Here is an 8,101-nt window from a genome sequence, read left to right on the forward strand (position 1 = left end):
TTTTCAAGTTCTCAAACAGGAAGGGGAAGGGTGATCCCAAGGACTTCCCCTATTTATATGGAACCTTGTGGTACAATGTTAGAGAGATCAATACAGTTAAAGGCATAGATACAGTTACAGGGGAGGTAATGAAGTTGCTAACGTAAATTGTTATTTTCGCGATGTCAAACTATCGGGAAAAGATGCAGTTTTCGACTGATTTTTATCATTCAAACTTATTTAACTTGAAAACGAGTTCATGGACACCTCTTTTTAAAAATGTCATTTGGTTTGATTAAGTGAGAAGATTATATGTGCCAATTTTCATGAAAATGTAAATAGTGCAATTTTTTTTAATTTGATAAATATACAGCAAAAAATGATGTTTTTTTTCTACATTCATGAACATTTGATAAATATGAGTTATTTCTGAACAAAAAATGTATAAAATTTTAGGATACTTATAAAATACAGAAATAACATATTATTTCACAAAAATCAATTTGAGTTTATCTTTTAAAACAAAAAAGTTATGTCTTTCTTTCGAAAAGGAAAATACGATCAAAATCCAAATTTTGAGCAAATATACAAAATTTCAACCTCATTTTACTCAAAAAGTAGCACATGGAGGCATATTTTTGATAACATATATATTTAATCAGATAAAAAATAGTCTATATGGAAAATTTTATCAATATGTAAATACAGGATCAAAACTGTATCATATGCCCTTAAACATAAGTTATTGTCCCAAAAACTTTAAAAATGCTTGTTTTTGGCTTTTTGGCCCTTAATTCCTAGACTGTTTGCCCCATAACCCTTAAAATAAATCACAATCTTCTACTTAATGGTATGAACATTGTGTTATAATTTCAGAGTAATTCTAATGCTGTACACAACTTTAGTTGTCCTGAAACTAGAAAAATGTATGTTTTGGGCCCCTTTGGGCCCCCAATTCCAAAACCGATGGGACCACAACCCCAAAAATTAAACCCAACCTTCCTTATGTGGTTATAAACATTGTGTTAAAATTTTATTGATTTCTATTTACTTATACTAAAGTTAAATTTATTATCCAGAAACCATCTGTCTTTGGACAACGCTGACAACGCTGATGTACGCGCGTGATACCAATATACGAATGCAAAAATGTTTGCGGTCGTTTAAAAATAACCCATTATAGGTCAAAGTAAGGCCTTCAACACAGAGCCTTGGCTCACAATGTTCTAATCATTTGCAGATCTTTTAGATACAAGATCAGGTTACCTCTTTGATAGCTATATATGATGCCTAAACAGATTCTGGCAATTTTTAGGTTATTCTTGTTTTTGTTTTTAGATTTATCATAGTTTGTGTTAGTTTGTGAGTTTTAAAATCAAATTTGCTCGCTAAACAACTTAAGACTGCTTTGATAGTTCAGTTAATTGACACTCAGTGACACAGTTTCATATGTGTTTTTAAAAAAGATCTTTGCATAGCAAATGTACAGTACATGTTTTATAATGTTTATAAATTTAATTACGTGTCACACAAATGAAACATTTCCAAAAATATCAACTAGATATTTTCAAATATGTTAATATATTTAGCAAGGGTACATTACATATATGTTTGTGTTTTATTTTTTAAACTGATATTATTGAATCGCATAATATTGTGTAGATGAGCATTATTTGCTTAAAGTATTACAAGAATGGAAGAAAACATTTTGTTTTCACCAGTTATAGCAGAGACATATAATACAATATATTATTGTATAGCAATATAATATTTCCCACAGAAAGTAACCAAAAGTTACTAGCGTGCAAAAAATTCCAATATTGCACTAGTACAATAAATCTTTAAAAATTCATGATGTCATCAACATCAAAATCTAGTTTAAACCAATTTTTACTTTTAAATATTATATTGCTATACAATAAAATGGTTATTGCATGAATATTGGGGAATATTGTCCCAGACTCGTAGAACATATATATTGCACCCGCAAGCTCATGCAATATAAGATTCTACTCTGAACAATATTCCCCAATATTCATGCAATAACGTTAACCCTATATATACAAAGATAGCCTTTGTATGAGGTCGATACAAGGATACCTGAAAGAAGTATATTGACTGAGGACGAAGTCCGAGGTCAATATACTTCTTTGGGTGGATATATCCTGTATTGACCTCATACAAAGGCTATATTTGTTATATTATTAATTTCCGACCATATTTGTATCAAATCGTCATTTAGGTTTGTTGGAATTTTATAGATATTACATTGTCTCCTTGACAACAACAACATATTAGTTGTTATTTCATTTACTTTTTTTTTTACATCTTATGTATTTGAAGATATTTTTCTTCAAATAATCGATCACAGATATCATTTGTTTCAAAACGTTTAACAATATCCTGAAATTCATTACATGACGTCACAAAGTATATCGGTTTTTAGATATTCTAAAAATAACCGTGCAATATGCTTTTTGTCGGTCAATATGCATTTTGCTATCCGCCGTTTTCACTCTACCTTCGAAAATATAGTTTAACATGTGACTATCCCTAAACGAATCAAATTTGTTAAAATATACGAATTAATAATATTATTATATATAATATAATGTATTATATGTCTCTGGTTATAGTAAATAGCTGTAAAAATTCATTTTAAAATTAGTAATAACTGGTAATAACTGGGTAGTTTTAGGAATTACATGTACATTGTATTTACTAAGCGCATCAGGAATTACATGTAATCCCTAAATTTTAGTGATTACATGTAATTCATAATTTCACCTATTTACTGTAACATGTGGGCGTTTTTCAATAAAAACGTATTTTCTTGTCCTATCCACTTTAAAAAAAATGTGTTTGGTCTTTCCAAGTAATTTTTTGTGCAGTCAGTACATTGAATTAGATTTAACATTTTTAAGCAAAGAAAGTTCCAACAGTTAATTTTTTAAAGGGATTGCTAATTTATTGATTCCTGAATGGTCCAAAACAACCAAAATGGCATGTCCCTAGACCGCCTGTTTAACATTCATACTCTAAAATATCGTAAAAAAATGTAGAAATAAATGTTATTTTTACTTAATATAATTAAGTTCTTTAATAATTCAAAAGTATGTTTAGAGCCAACATCTATGTATATAAAGTAAACAAACTTGAATGTCTATAGGAAACATTTAAAATTGCAAACATAAGTGTGTTTAGAAGCAGTTTCGTAGGGGACAGTCCCCTACGAAACAGTACTCAAATTATGAAAAAAATATCATTTTAAGGAGTATTTAAGATTGCACTTTTTGTTTACAAACAGGTCTATAATAGAGGTATTCAAAATAACTCTTGAAATTAAATTTTAGACAAGTTGATTTTCCATTTTTTTTAGGTCTGAAATATACGCTTTTATATTGAAAAACGCCCATGTATTACCTTGACTTTAGGACCAGGGGACTGATTCTGTGAGTGTAACTGTTTTGGGTTGTTGGAACTGCAGTCTCATTCTGATGCCTAAATATGAGTTGATCCTCTGGGTGGGCTGAATTTCTTTCCAGTCTAAGAAGGAATTAAACAGTCCCTGTTTCGCTTTACAGTTTACACTATTGTTGCCACGGGCATATTCTAACTTGATGGTGAGATTCTTAAAGTTATTAGAAACTTTTTCTTTGAGAGTGTCAGTTAACTGTTTGCATATTTTCTGGCTGTTGTATATTGTTTTAAAAACATGCATCACATACATATATATTTAAGTGTCTTCATTTTCTTCAACATACTTTCTCAACAGATTTTCATCCAACTGGTAACAATTAGATCAACATCACTATGTTTCACAAGTTTACGCCTTCCTCCGTTTTTAAACTGTTCACATCAAAATAATGTTGACACAAACACGTGTCGTCAAATTCCATTGTTATTAAGGTGTTTACTTTTAATCATGCTCCGCCTTCTTTTCTAGTTATTTGCGAACAGGTAAATAATATAACCTAAGGAGGTTACTAATCGTATCATCTTTTTATGCTCCGCCTTTTTCTCCCGCCAAATATGTTATTGTAAACGACAAATCGCCCCAAACCTAATCGCCCCACTTTTTCACAAACTCGCCCCACTTTTTAAAATCGCCCACTTTCTTAAAAACCACCCCACTTATAAAAAAGGGTAAAATTCCGCTGAAATAAGGTCTGCCAACTCGCCCCACTTTCAAAATAGTTTGGATAACATGCCCCCATTTATGAGGGGAGTCGGAGGGTCCTGATGCCGAAATTCCTTAATCCCGGCGAGGTCCCAAATTTAAAAAAATTAAATCCCGACAACCCGAAAATTCGTAAAAAGAAATTCCGGATCCCGAAAGGGACAAATAGATAAAACCACGTCCGTCCAATACTAGGTTTAGTCTGTTTGTTAACCGTGTAGCCTAAATTACAATGAAGTTGTGTTCATGTCAAATTGAAACTATACACATGTTCTTTTGGAAACGTATTCCAATTGGAAATGTATTCCAAATTAGGAATTTGAGCCATACTTTGCGATTCAATGAACATGAACATTTCATATTTTAAGCGAGTCATACTGTCCTATGGATACTTAACACATGACATGGGTAAAATCTCTTTGTTCTTACTGTGCTATAATTTGGATAATGCACAGCAAAGGTGTGCATTAATTATCTCAGATATACTGCACAGTTCAAACGTACTCTTTATGGGCGGACCCTCGATTTTGAAAGGAGTGTAATTCAATATAAAATTTAAAATATATCACCGAGTGTAGCGAACATAAAAAAAGATGTGATATAATTGCCAATGAGGCAACTCTCCACAAGAAAAGCCTCGGTTACACCTTACCAAGTGGCGGATCCAGAACTTTTCATAAGGAGGGGCCCACTCCAGTCATGCTTCAGTGTTTCCCTATATAAGCAACCAAATTTTTCCAACGAAAGGAGAGGGGCCGGGCCCCCAGGCTCCCCACCCCCTGGATCCACCTATGTTACTGGATAGCCCGAACGGACGCCTAACGGATAATTTTTTTTCAATCCGTTCATGTCCGTTTGACGTCCGTTGTTATCCGTTAGACATCCGTCCATATCCGTTGCATGTCCGTTAAGCGTACGTTTTATCCGTCGACGCCCGGTGGAAAATTTTGAGCATGTTCAAAAACTTTGAACGGACATCCAACGGGTAAAATGTCCGTTGAACGTCCGTTAGGCGTCCGTTTTGTACGGTACTCGTCCGTTTCGTTTCCGTTTTGTATCCGTTACGTGCATGTCCGTTATACATCCGTTGGAGGTCTGGAAGATAAATTCACCAACGGACTTCTACCGGACGTTTAACGGATAAAACGGATGTTGAACGAATGAGAAACGGACTTCTACCGGACGTATAACGGATAAAACGGATGATGAACGGATCTGAAACGGATAAATGCCAATTGAAAATTTCGCGTCAGAAATGTCAATTATTGGTATGCCAGATTTGTTAAGGTTCATGAATTCTTATTATTCATAATCGACCTTAGAGTAAGGGCGATTCTTCACAATCAAGCAGCTCTTATTCAGTTCAGGCACTGACCTTTTACGGTATTTTGAAGAATAAACCAAAACCAGTTACACCTAAACATTTTGAATATTTGATGTACATGTATTATTATTGTCACCTTTAATTTTTCCGTATATATTGTTCTTCCGTTTTATCCGGTACGCTTCCGTCAGGTGTCCGTTTTATGCGGTACTCGTCCGTTGGATGTACGTTCGACATCCTTTCTGTCCGATACGTTTCCGTTTCTCGTACGTTGCATATCCGGTGTGTGTCTGTTAGGCATTCGTTACACGTCGTTTTTATTATAGAAATCTAAATGCAAGTTTAACAGATTTAGCCAAAAAAGCTAGGAAACTCAAAGCTCTGTTTTCATTAAAAACACATGCAGCCTTTTTGGGAAATTTTCCTGTTAATGTATCCTGTAATCTTTTTGATTCTCTTATAAAACCAATTTTAACATATAATACTGAAATATCATACATGGATACATATCAATCTTATTATAGAGCAAAAGGTAGATTAAAATCCCAAAACAAAGATATAGATAATTTCCAATATTTGGACAAGACTCCCTTCGAAAAGGTTCATGTTAATTTCTGTAAATATATTTTAGGTACTAAAAAAACATCTGCTAATTTAGGTGTTAAAGCTGAACTTGGTAGACAACCAATAGAAAAATATATAAAAACACAAGCAATTCTTTATTGGGCTAGATTAAATACTGAAAACATAAACCCATTGCTAAAAGAAAGTTATACATTAAGTAAACACCTTGATTCACAAGGAGTTTATACTTGGTCCACTTTTATAAAAGATTCAACACAAGAAATGAATATTGATATACAAAAAGTAATGTCCTGTCAAAATATGGAACAAGTTAACAAACTAAAGACTTGGATTAAGAATATTACAAGTAAATTTTATTCAGAACTACTGGAAAATAAAATTAATAGTTTGAACGAAAATAACAAACTTTTTTTTTACAAAAATATTAAAGTCAAACAAGACCAAGAATTTTATCTAAAATATCGCAATTTTGAAACTAGACGTTTATTTAAAAAAAATTAGAATTAGTGACCATGATTTGCTCATTGAGAAGGGCAGATATCTAAAAATACCTCGAGACAATAGAACATGTCCAATGAAAATCACTTTCTCCTCCACTGTCAAATTAATAATGTTTTACGTATAAAACTTTTTAATGACATGGCAATAGATAATCCTATGTTTCCAAATCTATCTGATACTGAAAAACTAGTAGTACTACTAAATCCTTCTAATATAAACCAAGTGAAAAAAACAGGTTCCTTTATAAAACAGTCGTTAGAGCTGAGGACAGGGGACTCTTAGTTAGTTTTACTTGTATATATATAGATATGTGTGTGTTCAACTCAGTTATTTTATTGTTGTTGTTACTTTTGTTTATGTCACAAGTATAATGTTACTTATATGACAAATAAAGATTATTATTTATTCGGTCAGTACATCAACGGACTCCCAACGGATAACAATTTTGTCAACGGACAACTTTTATTTTCATCCGTTAGGCGTCCGTTCGTGCTATCCGGTAAGGTGTGACCGAGGCTTAACCAAATGACATAGTCATGAACAACTATAGGTTACCGTATGGCCTTCAACAATAAGCAAAGCCCATACCGCATAGTCAGCTATAAAAGGCCCCGAAATGACAAATGTAAAACAATTCAAACGAGAAACCTAACGGCCTAACCTACATACAAAAAAAGAACGAAAAACAAATATGTAACACTTCAACAATTGACAACCACTGAATTACATGCTCCTGACTTGGGACAGGCACATTCATGCAGAATGTAGCGGTGTTAAACATGTTTGTGGGCTGGCATCCCAACCTCCCTCTCCCCCAACCTGGGACAGTGGTGTAACAGTATACAACATAAGAACAAACTATAAAAATCAGTTGAAAAAGGCTTAACTCATCAGAAACAAATAACATACATCTAACAAAAACACAGAGTAGACGGGGCCGGGTACTTTATATCCCAACAACAAAAAGACACTAATTACTGATCTGAGAATACTCGAAGTTAATAATGACAGCTAGATCAAAACCACTAACAACTAATAAAAAAAATCATCATGCATCTAGAAGACTAAATTATCAATCAGTACACATCCAGCATTTCAATGAATTTAGTGTTAACACGTCGTAAACAGTCAGAGGAAAAACACGACCTTGTGCAAAGTAGTATGTAATAATTATGTAATAATGAAATTCTCGTCATTTTACATACACAGAATTTTGAAATCGGGGTTTTTGCAATCGATTCATGAATTTATTTGAAAGAAGTAAAACCATAAAAAAAAATAGTTCGACATTTAGGTTGATATGACACTTTAATCTTTCTTCTTTCTTTTGGTACCCTTTAAAATTTAAAGCTGGATGAAAGAGATTAATATGATCAGTTTAAAGTTGTCTGATTTGGGGTAAAATAAATTGTATTATATCGAAAAATATGACATTACAAATGAACAATACGTTTTATATAAATATAATTACACAAATCTGGTAATTTTATTAGTATGATGTAACGTAAAAGAGACATATATTTTTGTAATTG

The sequence above is a fragment of the Mytilus galloprovincialis genome, chromosome 4, assembly GCF_965363235.1.
Source record: "Mytilus galloprovincialis chromosome 4, xbMytGall1.hap1.1, whole genome shotgun sequence".
In the NCBI taxonomy this organism is placed as follows: domain Eukaryota; kingdom Metazoa; phylum Mollusca; class Bivalvia; order Mytilida; family Mytilidae; genus Mytilus; species Mytilus galloprovincialis.